Raw genomic sequence first — 17,385 nt, 5'->3', positions numbered from 1 at the left:
TTGTGTTAGATGTAAATATAAACAGAATACAATGATTTCCAAATCATTTTCAAACCATATTCAGTTGAATATGCTACAAAGACAAGATATTTGATGTTCAAACTGATAAAAAAAATAATCATTAACTTTAGAATTTGATGCCAACAACACGTGACAAAGAAGTTGGGAAAGGTGGCAATAAATACTGATAAAGTTGAGGAATGCTCATCAAACACTTATTTGGGACATCGAACAGGTGAACAGGCAAATTGGGAACAGGTGGGTGCCATGATTGTGTATAAAAGTAGATTCCATGAAATGCTCAGTCATTCACAAACAAGGATGGGGCGAGGGTCACCACTTTGTCAACAAATGCGTGAGAAAATTGTTGAACAGTTTAAGAAAAACCTTTCTCAAGCAGCTATTGCAAGGAATTTAGGGATCTACAGTCCGTAATATCATCAAAGGGTTCAGAGAATCTGGAGAAATCACTGCACGTAAGCAGCTAAGCCCGTGACCTTCAATCCCTCAGGCTGTACTGCATCAACAAGCGACATTAGTGTGTAAAGGATATCACCACATGGGCTCAGGAACACTTCAGAAACCCACTGTCAGTAAATACAGTTGGTCGCTACATCTGTAACTGCAAGTTAAAACTCTCCTATGCAAGGCGAAAACCGTTTATCAACAACACCCAGAAACGCCGTCGGCTTCGCTGGGCCTGAGCTCATCTAAGATGGACTGATACAAAGTGGAAAAGTGTTCTGTGGTCTGACGAGTCCACATTTCAAATTATTTTTGGAAACTGTGGACGTCGTGTCCTCCGGACCAAAGAGGAAAAGAACCATCCGGATTGTTATAGGCGCAAAGTTGAAAAGCCAGCATCTGTGATGGTATGGGGGTGTATTAGTGCCCAAGACATGGGTAACTTACACATCTGTGAAGGCGCCATTAATGCTGAAAGGTACATACAGGTTTTGGAGCAACATATGTTGCCATCCAAGCAACGTTACCATGGACGCCCCTGCTTATTTCAGCAAGACAATGCCAAGCCACGTGTTACATCAACATGGCTTCATAGTAAAAGAGTGCGGGTACTAGACTGGCCTGCCTGTAGTCCAGACCTGTCTCCCATTGAAAATGTGTGGCGCATTATGAAGCCTAAAATACCACAACGGAGACCCCGGACTGTTGAACAACTTAAGCTGTACATCAAGCAAGAATGGGAAAGAATTCCACCTGAGAAGCTTAAAAAATGTGTCTTCTCAGTTCCCAAACATTTACTGAGTGTTGTTAAAAGGAAAGGCCATGTAACACAGTGGTGAACATGTCCTTTCCCAACTACTTTGGCTCGTGTTGCAGCCATGAAACTCTAAGTTAATTATTATTTGCAAAATAAATAAAAAAATTATGAGTTTGAACATCAAATATCTTGTCTTTGTAGTGCATTCAATTGAATATGGGTTGAAAATGATTTGCAAATCATTGTATTCCGTTTATATTTACATCTAACACAATTTCCCAACTCATATTGAATTGGGGTTAGTATATGTATATGTGTATGTGTATATATATATATATATATATATATATATATATATATATATATATATATATATATATATATATATATATATATATATATATATATATAAGAAATACTTGAATTTAAGTGAATTCTAGCTATAAATATCCTCCTCCTCCTTAACCCCGCCCACCCCGACCCCGCAAAGTGCAATAAAGTACTATTTTATTAAAGACAGATGTAATGCTTCCCATAGGAAGCTCTTAATTTAGTTCTTTGAAAATTATTCCATAAAAAGTCAAATTTATATCTGGTCTAAAAAAAACATTAAAATTGTAATTTTGCTAAGTAAGATGCAGTGTCATTTTTTAAACTATTGGTTTGTAATCAAATAAAAGAAATGATAGTTTTTAAATTATCTATGTCTGGCCGGGAGAGCGAGGACGCGCCTGCGCGCTGACAGCGGGAGCGAGCGCGCTGCCACAAAGACAACGTCAGTGTCGTGACGTGGGGAAGATAAAGGTTGTGAGTTGCGTGTTGTCACATGTGCGCCACAACGCGAGAACCCAAGCACGCACACAAGAGAGACTCACCGGGAACTTGGCTGTCGTCATGGCGTCAGTCTAAAGGACGCTGCGCGGTCAGATGACGCCATATACGTGCGCCTTGGCGCGCTTTTGCCCAGGTCACGTGACCAGTGGACCAGACCAAGTTGAGTTGAGTTGAGTTTGAGTTTATTTCGAACATGCAAGCATACAACATGATACATCACAATTTCCAGTTTCTCTTTTCAACATGTTCGAAAAGGAGTAGGAAGAAGCAGAGCTTATTTAATCCTACCCCTTTTCTTTTATATAACAGTTGCTAAAACTTTTGTTCACTTCCTGTTCTCAATTTATTCACAGTATTCTCCTTAAGTAATCACAATAGAAATAAATAAATAAATAATAATGAGTGAAGTAAGTTATATTTCATATGATGAGATAAGTAAGATTATTTGTGGTATTAAAGTGGATTTAATATTTATTCATGGAGTTGCTAAATATTAAGTTTCATGTACATCTATAGTTATATATATATATATATATATATATATATATATATATATATATATATATATATATATATATATATATATATATATATATATATATATACAGTATATATGTATATGAGTACATGTATATGTATATATATATAAAGTATGTATATATATGTATATGAGTACATTTATATATATATATATATATATATATATATATATATATATATATATATATATATATATATATATATATACATATATATATATACATTTATATATATTTATATATATATATATATATATATATATATATATATATATATATATATATATATATATATATATATATATATATATATATATATATATATATATATATATATATATATATATATATATATGTATATGTAGACATGTGTCAGAAGTGCTACGGACAGTTTGGTTGTGTTTGGGTTTTCCTGTGTTTGAAAGCACTTCCTGTCCTGGTGCCCTTGTTTTGTCACTGTTTCCTGTTTGGTCTCAGTCATTTGCGGCACCTTTACTTTCTGCTCCATGTCCCGTCAGCACAGCTGTTCCTGGTTTAATTAGTTCTATTTAGTTCCACCTGAGTCCCTCTGTTCAGTGCTTCATCATTATTCTTTTGACACTGAGGCGGACTGGACCGTTTTTGTTCACAGTGAGTAATACTTTTGTCTTTTTCACTTGCATTCTGCTGCTTTCTATTGTGTGCTTGGCTGCTTTAATTCAATTGTGTATTTTGCTGCTTTCTATTGTGTGCTTTTGCTGCTTTCTATTGTGTTTGTGTTGCTTTGCTGTGACAGTTTGACCCCGCACTGCACATGTGTCGGGAACACAACATGAACAAACAACACACATTCAATCACTTGAGTCAGTGACAAACATGCAGTTAACAAACAAATGACAAGCTGTCACTCACCATGGCTCTCTACTGCTGGCTAAGAGAGTCAAGGTGGGGCTGAGTGTTTGATGCAGGTGAACGCACCTGCCCTCACTGATTAGGCCCAAGTTGGGCCCAACTATGGTTGTCAAAAGCTGGGTGTTAGAAGTACTATGTGAATACTTCTAGACTTGTGATGGTTTATTTAAGGTGTATTTACAAAACGATCTCTGTCCTGACCAGGAGCTCAGGTCTCCATGCATCACCAAACATCTGCGGAGATGTTGGTGCTTGGTTTCTTGTTGTTGTTGTTGTTGTTGTTCACCTTTTGACACTTTGGGGTTTAAATAAATGCAAAAGTGTTTACAACTGCATGCTTTGCCATCCTTGGTTTGGAAGTCCGGTTTACAATGGTTACATTACCTTCACCTGAGGCCGGGTGTGACAGTTGCTAATTTTATATTGTGGGGGTGTGTGTTGCTGCTTTATAGATTTCAATATTTTTGTCTTTGTCCTCTACAAAGGCAGTGTTTGGTTTTTTGTCATTTTGGGGCCGGCGTGGCGCCGTTGGGTGAGTGGCCGTGCCAGCAACCTCAGGATTCTTGGTTCGATCCCCACCTTCTACCAACCGCGTCCCGTCCGTTGTGTCCTTGAGCAAGACACTTCACTCTTGCTCCTGATGGGTTGCGGTTAGGGCCTTGCATGGCAGCTCCCGCCATCAGTGTGAATGTGGAAATGGTGTCAAAGCGCTTTGAGTTCCTTGAAGGTAGAAAAGCACTGGCTCCCTCCGTTCCTCACCGGATCCACTTTTAAAATCCTCCTCCTCACCCATAAAGCCCTCCACAACCAGATCCCCTGCTACCTCACAAACCTGCTTCACCGCCATACCCCTTCACGTAGCCTACGCTCCTCTGATGCCAACCTCCTCTCCCCACCACTCAGAACCAAGCTCCGGACCTAGGCTGACAGAGCCTTCTCCATCGCTGCTCCCACCCTCTGGAACACTCTTCCCAAACCCATCCATGACTGCCCAGACATTCCCACCTTCAAACGCCTTCTCAAAACACACCTTTTCAGATCTGCTTTTAACCAATGATTAGTGTTCTGTGTCTTGTAATGTCCTGTCTTGTAATTGTCCTGTATTATGTATTTTACAATGTACTGCTTTTATATTTCCTGTATTTTATATTATTTTAAACTGTTTCATGTTTTAATTTTTTCTCCTGTAAAGCGTCTTTGAGTGCTTTGAAAATGATTATTATTATTTTTATTATTAAAGCACTATAAAATTATAACCCATTTATCGAGAAGGTCAATGTTGTGTGGCTTTGGTCAAAGTCAATATGTGTTTGGGGTCTGGTCATTTACAAAGTCAATATGCAGTGGTTCCCCCAGAAAGTTTATTAGCTAAGGTGTTGTCTCTATAGGGGCAGGGAGCATTTCCCGGGACAGGCGGCAGGGCGGGGAAGTGGGTGGGTGGCTGTAAGGAACCGTGTAACTAGGCCTGTCTCCACCTCATCGCTTGATGTTAGTTTGTCTAAATTGTCCGACGATCGCTTCTCTAATGTCTCTTCTTTATCTGGACGTCGTCTTCTACTGCATTCAGCAACTTTGTCTCCATTGGAAGTAAGGCTGCAACTAACTATTAATTTGATAATCGATTAATCTGTTTTATTACTTCGATTAATCGGATAAAAGAGACAAACTACATTTCTATCCTTTCCAGTATTTTATTGGAAAAAAACCGCATACTGGCACATATTTTGATTATTGTTTCTCAGCTGTTTGTACATGTTGCAGTTTATAAATAAAGTTTTATTTTTTAATTTATTTTTTATTTTTTTATTTTATTTTTTATTTGTTTATTTTTTATTTTTAAATGAATTTATTAATCAATCAACAAAACAATACACAACAATACCACAACAATGCAATCCAATTCCAAAACCAAACCCGCCCCAGCAACGCTAAGAATAACAACAAACAGAGCAATTGAGAGCAATTGAGGACGCACAAACATGTCACGGAACAATACAAATGTAGTGAAACAAAAATGAATAAAGTTTTATAAAAACAAAATAATAATAATTGCATCTGCGCATAGCATAGATCCAACGAATCGATGACTAAATTCATCGCCAACTATTTTTATAATCGATTTTAATCGATTAGTTGTTGCAGCCCTAATTGGAAGTTAGTCTGTCCTGCTTCTGGCTGTTGAGTTTTGCCATAGTGAAAAAAAAAATCATAAGGATTTGTACAAAATAACATTCAATAATGATGAATACATTATTTGGGATAAAGCCACTTTAGCACAGGTGTAAGATAGTGACATGTTATTTACAACATGTCGAATGGCCCTCAACATCGTCTGGGAAATGATGTGTGTCAAAGCACTTAATCGAGGTATTTTAATTTTGACAGAAAATATTTAATGCAACTGCAATTTTACTTAACTCAATATTATTTATTACAATAAACTACTCAAATCATTTTTAATACAACCCTATTTAAATTTGAATGGGAGTGTGAATGTTGTCTCTGTGTTGGCCCTGTGATGAGGTGGCGACTTGTCCAGGGTGTACCCCGCCTTCTGCCCAAATGCAGCTGAGATAGGCTCCAGCACCCCCTGCGACCCCAAAAGGGACAAGCAGTAGAAAATAGATGGATGGATGGATGGTTATATTTGGGGTCTGGTCAGGTCAACTACAAGGTCAACATGTATTTAATTTGTGTCATGGTTTTATTTGGGGTCAGGTCAACTAGAAGGTCAACATGTATTTAATTTGTGTCCTCATGGTTTTATTTGGGGTCAGGTCAACTACAAGGTCAATATGTATTTAATTTGTGTCCTCATGGTTTTATTTGGGGTCAGGTCAACTGCAAGGTCAATATGTATTTAATTTGTGTCCTTATGGTTTTATTTGGGGTCAGGTCAACTACAAGGTCAACATGTATTTAATTTGTGTCCTCATGGTTTTATTTGTGGTCAGGTCAACTACAAGGTCAACATGTATTTCATGTGTGTCATGGTTTTATTTGGGGTCATGTCAACTACAAGGTCAACATGTATTTAATTTGTGTCCTCATGGTTTTATTTGGGGTCAGGTCAACTGCAAGGTCAATATGTATTTAATTTGTGTCCTCATGGTTTTATTTGGGGTCAGGTCAACTACAAGGTCAACATGTATTTAATTTGTGTCCTCATGGTTTTATTTGTGGTCAGGTCAACTACAAGGTCAACATGTATTTAATTTGTGTCCTCATGGTTTTATTTGGGGTCAGGTCAACTACAAGGTCAACATGTATTTGTGTCCTCATGGTTTTATTTGGGGTCAGGTCAACTACAAGGTCAACATGTATTTAATTTGTGTCCTCATGGTTTTATTTGTGGTCAGGTCAACTACAAGGTCAACATGTATTTAATTTGTGTCCTCATGGTTTTATTTGGGGTCAGGTCAACTACAAGGTCAACATGTATTTGTGTCGTCATGGTTTTATTTGGGGTCAGGTCAACTACAAGGTCAACATGTATTTAATTTGTGTCCTCATGGTTTTATTTGGGGTCAGGTCAACTACAAGGTCAACATGTATTTGTGTCCTCATGGTTTTATTTGGGGTCAGGTCAACTACAAGGTCAATATGTATTTAATTTGTGTCCTCATGGTTTTATTTGGGGTCAGGTCAACTTCAAGGTCAACATGTATTTAATTTGTCCTCATGGTTTTGGTCATCTACAAGGTCAGTATGTATGTATTTTGTGTCCTCATGGTTTTATTTGGGGTCAGGTCAACTACAAGGTCAACATGTATTTGTGTCCTCATGGTTTTATTTGGGGTCAGGTCAACTACAAGGTCAATATGTATTTAATTTGTGTCTTCATGGTTTTATTTGGGGTCAGGTCAACTTCAAGGTCAACATGTATTTAATTTGTCCTCATGGTTTTGGTCATCTACAAGGTCAGTATGTATGTATTTTGTGTCCTCATGGTTTTATATGGGGTCAGGTCAACTACAAGGTCAACATGTATTTAATTTGTGTCCTCATGGTTTTATTTGGGGTCAGGTCAACTACAAGGTCAACATGTATTTAATTTGTGTCCTCATGGTTTTATTTGGGGTCAGGTCAACTACAATGTCAACATGTATTTAATTTGTGTCCTCATGGTTTTATTTGGGGTCAGGTCAACTACAAGGTCAACATGTATTTGTGTCCTCATGGTTTTATTTGGGGTCAGGTCAACTACAAGGTCAACATGTATTTAATTTGTGTCCTCATGGTTTTATTTGTGGTCAGGTCAACTACAAGGTCAACATGTATTTAATTTGTGTCCTCATGGTTTTATTTGGGGTCAGGTCAACTACAAGGTCAACATGTATTTGTGTCGTCATGGTTTTATTTGGGGTCAGGTCAACTACAAGGTCAACATGTATTTAATTTGTGTCCTCATGGTTTTATTTGGGGTCAGGTCAACTACAAGGTCAACATGTATTTGTGTCCTCATGGTTTTATTTGGGGTCAGGTCAACTACAAGGTCAATATGTATTTAATTTGTGTCCTCATGGTTTTATTTGGGGTCAGGTCAACTTCAAGGTCAACATGTATTTAATTTGTCCTCATGGTTTTGGTCATCTACAAGGTCAGTATGTATGTATTTTGTGTCCTCATGGTTTTATTTGGGGTCAGGTCAACTACAAGGTCAACATGTATTTGTGTCCTCATGGTTTTATTTGGGGTCAGGTCAACTACAAGGTCAATATGTATTTAATTTGTGTCCTCATGATTTTATTTGGGGTCAGTTCAACTTCAAGGTCAACATGTATTTAATTTGTCCTCATGGTTTTGGTCATCTACAAGGTCAGTATGTATGTATTTTGTGTCCTCATGGTTTTATTTGGGGTCAGGTCAACTACAAGGTCAACATGTATTTGTGTCCTCATGGTTTTATTTGGGGTCAGGTCAACTACAAGGTCAATATGTATTTAATTTGTGTCCTCATGGTTTTATTTGGGGTCAGGTCAACTTCAAGGTCAACATGTATTTAATTTGTCCTCATGGTTTTGGTCATCTACAAGGTCAGTATGTATGTATTTTGTGTCCTCATGGTTTTATATGGGGTCAGGTCAACTACAAGGTCAACATGTATTTAATTTGTGTCCTCATGGTTTTATTTGGGGTCAGGTCAACTACAAGGTCAACATGTATTTAATTTGTGTCCTCATGGTTTTATTTGGGGTCAGGTCAACTACAATGTCAATATGTATTTAATTTGTGTCCTCATGGTTTTATTTGGGGTCAGGTCAACTACAAGGTCAACATGTATTTAATGTGTGTCATGGTTTTATTTGGGGTCAGGTCAACTACAAGGTCAACATGTATTTAATTTGTGTCCTCATGGTTTTATTTGGGGTCAGGTCAACTACAAGGTCAACATGTATTTAATTTGTGTCCTCATGGTTTTATTTGGGGTCAGGTCAACTACAAGGTCAACATGTATTTGTGTCCTCATGGTTTTATTTGGGGTCAGGTCAACTACAAGGTCAACATGTATTTAATTTGTGTCCTCATGGTTTTATTTGTGGTCAGGTCAACTACAAGGTCAACATGTATTTAATGTGTGTCATGGTTTTATTTGGGGTCAGGTCAACTACAAGGTCAACATGTATTTAATTTGTGTCCTCATGGTTTTATTTGGGGTCAGGTCAACTGCAAGGTCAATATGTATTTAATTTGTGTCCTCATGGTTTTATTTGGGGTCAGGTCAACTACAAGGTCAACATGTATTTAATTTGTGTCCTCATGGTTTTATTTGGGGTCAGGTCAACTGCAAGGTCAATATGTATTTAATTTGTGTCCTCATGGTTTTATTTGGGGTCAGGTCAACTACAAGGTCAACATGTATTTAATTTGTGTCCTCATGGTTTTATTTGTGGTCAGGTTAACTACAAGGTCAACATGTATTTAATGTGTGTCATGGTTTTATTTGGGGTCAGGTCAACTACAAGGTCAACATGTATTTAATTTGTGTCCTCATGGTTTTATTTCGGGTCAGGTCAACTGCAAGGTCAATATGTATTTAATTTGTGTCCTCATGGTTTTATTTGGGGTCAGGTCAACTACAAGGTCAACATGTATTTAATTTGTGTCCTCATGGTTTTATTTGTGGTCAGGTCAACTACAAGGTCAACATGTATTTAATTTGTGTCCTCATGGTTTTATTTGGGGTCAGATCAACTACAAGGTCAACATGTATTTAATTTGTGTCCTCATGGTTTTATTTGGGGTCAGGTCAACTACAAGGCCAACATGTATTTGTGTCCTCATGGTTTTATTTGGGGTCAGGTCAACTACAAGGTCAATATGTATTTAATTTGTGTCCTCATGGTTTTATTTGGGGTCAGGTCAACTTCAAGGTCAACATGTATTTAATTTGTCCTCATGGTTTTGGTCAACTACAAGGTCAGTATGTATGTATTTTGTGTCCTCGTGGTTTTATATGGGGTCAGGTCAACTGCAAGGTCAATATGTATTTAATTTGTGTCCTCATGGTTTTATTTGTGGTCAGGTCAACTACAAGGTCAACATGTATTTAATTTGTGTCCTCATGGTTTTATTTGGGGTCAGGTCAACTACAAGGTCAACATGTATTTGTGTCCTCATGGTTTTATTTGGGATCAGGTCAACTACAAGGTCAACATGTATTTAATTTGTGTCCTCATGGTTTTATTTGGGGTCAGGTCAACTACAAGGGCAATATGTATTTAATTTGTGACCTCATGGTTTTATTTGGGGTCAGGTCAACTTCAAGGTCAACATGTATTTAATTTGTCCTCATGGTTTTGGTCAACTACAAGGTCAGTATGTATGTATTTTGTGTCCTCATGGTTTTATATGGGGTCAGGTCAACTACAAGGTCAACATGTATTTAATTTGTGTCCTCATGGTTTTATTTGGGGTCAGGTCAACTACAAGGTCAACATGTATTTCTGTCCTCATGGTTTTATTTGGGGTCAGGTCAACTACAAGGGCAATATGTATTTAATTTCTGTCCACATGGTTTTATTTGGGGTCAGGTCAACTACAAGGTCAATATGTATTTAATTTGTGTCCTCATGGTTTTATTTGGGGTCAGGTCAACTACAAGGTCAATATGTATTTAATTTGTGTCCTCATGGTTTTATTTGGGGTCAGGTCAACTACAAGGTCATTATGTATTTAATTTGTGTCCTCATGGTTTTATTTGGGGTCAGGTCAACTTCAAGGTCTATGTATATAATGTGTGTCCTCGTGGTTTTATTTGGGGTCAGGTCAACTACAAGGTCTATGTATATAATGTGTGTCCTCATGGTTTTATTTGGGGTCAAGTCAACTACAAGGTCTATGTATATAATTTGTGTCCTCATGGTTTTATTTGGGGTCAGGTCAACTTCAAGGTCAACATGTATTTAATTTGTCCTCACGGTTTTGGTCAACTACAAGGTCAACATGTGTGTATTTTGTGTCCTCATGGTTTTGGTCAACTACAAGGTCAACATGTATGTATTTTGTGTCCTCATGGTTTTGGTCAACTACAAGGTCAACATGTATATAATTTGTGTCCTCATGGTTGTATTTGGGGTCAGGTCAACTTCAAGGTCAACATGTATTTAATTTGTCCTCATGGTTTTGGTCAACTACAAGGTCAACATGTATGTATTTTGTGTCCTCATGGTTTTGTTCAACTACAAGGTCAACATGTATGTATTTTGTGTCCTCATGGTTTTGGTCAACTACAAGGTCAACATGTATGTATTTTGTGTCCTCATGGCTTTGTTCAACTACAAGGTCAACATGTATGTATTTTGTGTCCTCATGGTTTTGGTCAACTACAAGGTCAACATTATGTATTTTGTGTCCTCATGGTTTTATTTGGGGTAAGGTCAACTACAAGGTCAATATGTATTTAATTTGTGTCCTCACGGTTTTATTTGGGGTCAAGTCAACATGTATTTAATTTGTCCTCATGGTTTTGGTCAACTACAAGGTCAGTATGTATTCTGTGTCATGGTTTTGGTCAACGTGTATGTATTTTGTGTCCTCATGTTTTGGTGAACTACAAGGTCAACATTATGTATTTTGTGTCCTCATGGTTTTGGTCAACTCCAAGGTCAACATGTATGTGGGGTTTGGTCAACTACAAGGTCGACATGTATTTGATTTGTGTCCTCATTGGTCCACTACAAGCTCCTCTTTCACATAACTCAATTGTAGGTTCTCTTTTGGTCTCATCCCAGAAAACCTGATGGTCCTCCATCAGCTGGATGAGCTTGCACATCTTCCTCAGACATCTCATCTTCTACCTTGGCCTCCAAACCTTCAACAAGTTTCTCTGCGACCTTGCTTGCGGAGTTGCGGTCCTGCAGGTGTACGAAGCACATTAGCACACAGCACTGCAGATTGCAGAACAAGAACGTGAACGGATGCAAAATGGACATAAACATTTTCAAGAAAGTAAGTATTCATCACTGTTTGTAGTAAAATGTATTAGCTCCACTTTACACCTGGTCTGTGTTTGACAAAAAGTTACATTCCCGCTCTAAATACACCATCTTTGTAGTCATTTTTCTCCTGCGTGGACTTCCGTCTTCCTTTACAATGAGTGAAGCTGCTCGAAACCTTGTGTCTGCAATTGTAAATAATTTAGTTTTTAAGTTTTGTGTTTCTTGTAGAATCTATATGAAGTAATATACATTAGCCTATTGTTAAAATAATGGAAAAAACATAAAATATATTTGTTTTATGGTATTGTTACATTAAAGGCCTACTGAAATGATTTTTTTTATTTAAACGGGGATAGCAGATCCATTCTGTGTCTTACTTGATCATTTCGCGATAGTGCCATATTTTTGCTGAAAAGATTTAGTAGAGGACATCGACGATAAAGTTCGCAACTTTTGGTCGCTGATAAAAAAAAAGCCTTGCCTGTACCGGAAGTAGCGTGACGTCACAGGTTGAAAGGCTCCTCACATTTCCCCATTGTTTACACCAGCAGCGAGAGCGATTCGGACCGAGAAAGCGACGATTACCCCATTAATTTGAGCCAGGATGAAAGATTCGTGGATGAGGAACGTGAGAGTGAAGGACTAGAGTGCAGTGCAGGACGTATCTTTTTTCGCTCTGACCGTAACTTAGGTACAGCGGCTCATTGGATTCCACACTTTCTACTTTTTCTATTGTGGATCACGGATTTGTATTTTAAACCACCTCGGATACTATATCCTCTTGAAAATGAGAGTCGAGAACGCAAAATGGACATTCACAGTGACTTATCTCCACGACAATACATCGGCGAAGCACTTTAGCTACGGAGCTAACGTGATAGCATCGGGCTTAACTGCAGATAGAAACAAAAGAAGTAAATCCCTGACTGGAAGGATAGACAGAAAATCAACAATACTATTAAACCATGGACATGTAACTACAAGGTTAATGCTTTCCAGCCTGGCAAAGCTTAACAATGCTGTTGCTAACGACGCCATTGAAGCTAAATTAGCTACGGGACCTCACAGAGCTATGCTAAAAACATTAGCTATCCACCTACGCCAGCCAGCTCTCATCTGCTCATCAACACCCGTGCTCACCTGCGTTCCAGCGATCGACGGAGCAACGAAGGACTTCACCCGATCATCGATGCGGTTGGCGGCTAGCATCGGATAGCGCGTCTGCTATCCAAGTAAGTCCTCCTGGTTGTGTTGCTACAGCCAGCCGCTAATACACCGATCCCACCTACAGCTTTCTTCTTTGCAGTCTTCATTGTTCATTAAACAAATTGCAAAAGATTCACCAACACAGATGTCCAGAATACTGTGGAATTTTGCGATGAAAACAGAGCTTTTTGTATTTGATACAATGGTGTCCGAATACTTCCGTTTCAACGATTGACATCACGCGCAGACGTCATCATACATAGACGTTTTCACCGGAAGTTTCCCGGGAAATTTAAAATTGCACTTTATAAGTTAACATGGCCGTATTGGCATGTGTTGCAATGTTAAGATTTCATCATTGATATAAACTATCAGACTGCGTGATCGGTAGTAGTGGCTTTCAGTAGGCCTTTAAGAGAAACTACTTCTTGTGAGACGAGGTTGGCTGACACCGGAAGCTATCCCGGCGGTGAAATGGTTTGCCCGCGACTTTCACACGAATACACTGGCTCATACGGCGTCGAATGGGTGCTACAAATTGTGAGTTCAAATATTTTATTTCTTAATTTTTTCATGTTTCATTTGTTTTATACAACTCTTTTAGTTTTGACAGTACCACATAAGATGTGTTTTAATTGCGAAGCGGGTTTATTGAATGTTAAATGCGCCAAAAAATAGACCGGTTTATACACTGTTGAGGGGATTCAACGGCCAGTAGTGTGCAAGTGTGTTTCTGTATAGTATCTCCAGCCGTGTCCATGTGGTGACATCAATTACGGTATTTTGAGAGGTTAAGTCGGACTAAGTAGGACATCACTGAAGGCCTACACTGTAAAAACTGAAATCTAAGTGAGATTAAATATCTCATAAGGGTTATATTTGCTTATTTTCCGTCTGATAAGATAATTCTTCTCACTAAGCAGATTTTATGTTAGTGTTTTACTTGTTTTAAGTGTTTTGGTCCTAAATGATCTCAGTAAGATATTACAGCTTGTTGCTGAGATTTGATGACCTATATTGAGTAAAACATGCTTGAAACTAGAATATCAACTGTTGCAAAGCTGTGTCATCAACACTCACAAGTATAAAACTACTTTTTTAAAGTAATAACTTCTTATTTCAAGCATGACATGTGACATTTCAAACAATTTTGAACAGAAATATTTCATGCACATCCAGATACATTCTTCAAAATGACAATTAAAAAAAATTTGTACGGGGGCCGGGCTGTACATATGCGCACTAATTGTCTGAAAGAGCATGCACTTGGTGCGATGATGTCATGTTATCGATGGAAAAATGCATTTTTAGACAATATGATTTGCCTGAGCCACTAGGAGACCCCGAGAGTAACAAGCGGTTGCCTTGTTGCCTTTCCATTAAGAACAATAAATTAGTTTTTAGTATAAGTTTTCTGGTTTCAAGAAATGTAATGCCGAGCACATATCATTATGTCAAGATAATGGCACTAGCATTTACTTCATTAAAAAATATTTTTCATTATAAAGAGCAAAAAGGTCTCTTTTTTTTTCTACTAAGAAAAGTGCACTTGTTATTAGTGACAATATACTTATTTTAAGGTATTTTGGGGTTCATTGCGGTTAGCTAATTTGACTTGATTTGGAAAGTCTTGACAACTCAAATTTTCTTGTTCTATTGGCAGATAATTTTGCTTAGTTTAAGTAAAATCATTTTTGTATTTTTTTTTCTTGTTTTTAAAACACTGACTTTTTGCAGTGTAGGTGAGAAACGCACGGCCCGCCACTGGAACTCGTGAAGTCTCAAAGTGACTTATTGGAAACCTTTCGGAGTGGTTGTCATGTGACAGGATGTAGCTTCCCCGAATTGGCAGTGTCTCAGGTAAGCCAGCTCATTTACAAAAACAATTGAACAATTCTAATGCTTTAATAGGGCGTCTATTATTACAATGTCACTGTTCTTACTAGGGTTGTACGGTTTTCCGGTATTGGTATAGTACCGCAATACTAATTAATCATATTCGGTACTGTACCGCTTCTTAAAAAGTACCGATCTAGTCGATACTACTATGATTACATCGATATTTTTCAGCATCACAAAATCTATTTTCCTTTAAAAAAATGTGAATTATGTTTATAAAGTCAGTAAATACGTCCCTGGTCACATGAGGACTTTGAATATGACCAATGTATGATACTGTAACTACTTGGTATCGGATAGATACCTAAATTTGTGGTATCATCCAAAACTAATGTAAATTATCCAAACAACAGAATACGTGATGATTACATTTTAACAGAAGTGTAGATAAAACATGTTAAACGAGAAAATAAGAAGATTGTTAATCCATTTTCTACCACTTGTCGTTAATAAAGTTGACAAAATAAAGCATTTCAGTCTGGGCCGGCCCGTGGCATAGGCCGTATAGGCAAATGCTAAGGGCGCCGTCCATCAGGGGGCGCCACGCCAGTGCCACAAATGTTGGAGAAAAAAAAAAAAAAAAGTTTATACTATTATTTCTAAATACAAAAAACAATCCCACGTTAATTAAAATGCAAAGTAAAGCCTATTTAATAGAAATATTATTTGTTACAACAACAACAACATTATCGGTATCGGTAATTAAAGAGTTGGACAATATCGGAATATCGGATATCGGCAAAAAGCCATTATCGGACATCCCTACATAACATAACATTCTCATATAATATGTTAATTTGCTTTCCTTAAGTAAAAAAAAAAGGTCAAAGACAAAGCTATTCGGTTTCTTGTGAGTATATACACTTCACTGCCGATGTTAAAATCTTGCCTAGGGCGCCAGATTGGTTAGGGCCAGGCCTGATTTCAGTTCAGCATCAGCTCTTCAACATTCAAACCATTCCAACATTCAAACTATTCTTACATTCATACTACAAACCCCGTTTCCATATGAGTTGGGAAATTGTGTTAGATGTAAATATAAACGGAATACAATGATTTGCAAATCATTGTATTCCGTTTATATTTATTTATAAATTGTGTTAGATGTAAATATAAACGGAATACAATGATTTGCAAATCATTGTATTCCGTTTATATTTACATCTAACACAATTTCCCAACTCATATGGAAACGGGGTTTGTACATTCTGTCAGCATTTCACTTCAACTTCAGCATTGGAGCATTCAAACGCAATTCCTTCAGGAATTGCCTCTTCAAGTCATGATCATGATTTCTGGTTATGTTAGGCCAGCAGAGAAGGCCTTGCTGGCCCTGACGGCACACCACTGCATAGATGCAACATCACACATCTTTTGACATAAATTGGAATTAAATTACACACTTTATGTGTTCCACTTGGTCTGTGCTACATCCACCATCGTTTTCCTTTAAATGCATTCCAGTGGGCTATCCGCATTGAAATAATCGAGACAAATCAAAGCCCATGTAAGTAGCTTATTTGTTGTCGGTGTACAGTGTATCAATATTTCAGCTCTCCTTTTCTCATAATTGAAAGGCCAAGACAGGGGACCGGAGCAGTAAATAGCGTGATCAATACCAGACCTGATGTGTAAATTGATTGTGTTTGTGTGTATGACACCGTGCACATGTGTGTGAAATGTGGATGTAGCATTCACTCAGGGCTACTGTGTGTGTGTGTGTGTGTGAGTGTGTGTGTGTGTGTGTTGAGGGACTTGCACTCCCACTTATTGAAGTGTTCAATCAGTCTAATTCATTCTCACCCAGAGAATTGTGTGCTTGCAGGACGATTCATTTACTCTGCATGCTCCAATCAAAAGTATTCCCAACATTCCCCGCTGTAATAATCACTGCATATGAAATTGGAAGATCCATACTGCCAAACTGCTTTCCGCCGGGGTCCACGCCGGCCCGTTTGGGAGCGCGAACGCCTGCATTTTTATGAGTCATTATGACAGACTGATATTTGGGCTTTGCACAGCGGGTGTAATTACTTTGTATGGTTTTTGTATTAGTATTATTTTTTTAATCAATCATTGTCCCTTACTGAGATTAATAATATCACAAATATAATTAAGCATGCTCACTGTCACCTTCCGCCATCATTTTGTGTTCGAGTCACAATGAGGCAGGTCTGACTTGGTCTGCGGCATCACCCTCTCAGTCCACGGGTGGGCGTTAAGCTCTCCCGAGGGTCCGCATGAAACAGAAAAGACTGCGCAGGGCGTGCAGTCTGAACTCAATCACACAATTACAAACACAAATTCTAATTCTGAAAGCAAAATTATAGATGAAGTGAATTATATTTATATA

The 17,385-nt window shown here is 37.9% G+C and overlaps 1 long non-coding RNA gene across 2 annotated transcripts in view; it reads right to left on the bottom strand.

Moving 5' to 3' along the window:
- The window catches only part of LOC133639309 (uncharacterized), a 58,131-nt gene extending 56,006 nt beyond the window's left edge, over nt 1–2,125 (bottom strand). For both annotated transcript variants that reach the window (XR_009823765.1, XR_009823766.1), the window contains exon 1: nt 2,098–2,125. This is a non-coding gene — a long non-coding RNA (uncharacterized LOC133639309). The remainder of the gene's footprint in view (nt 1–2,097) is intronic.
- Nucleotides 2,126–17,385: the final 15,260 nt, after the last annotated feature.

This window comes from Entelurus aequoreus, linkage group LG22, assembly GCF_033978785.1.
Source record: "Entelurus aequoreus isolate RoL-2023_Sb linkage group LG22, RoL_Eaeq_v1.1, whole genome shotgun sequence".
NCBI classification, from domain to species: domain Eukaryota; kingdom Metazoa; phylum Chordata; class Actinopteri; order Syngnathiformes; family Syngnathidae; genus Entelurus; species Entelurus aequoreus.
Note: the sequence above shows the minus strand (reverse complement) of the source record. Positions and strands in the feature narration are given on the sequence as shown.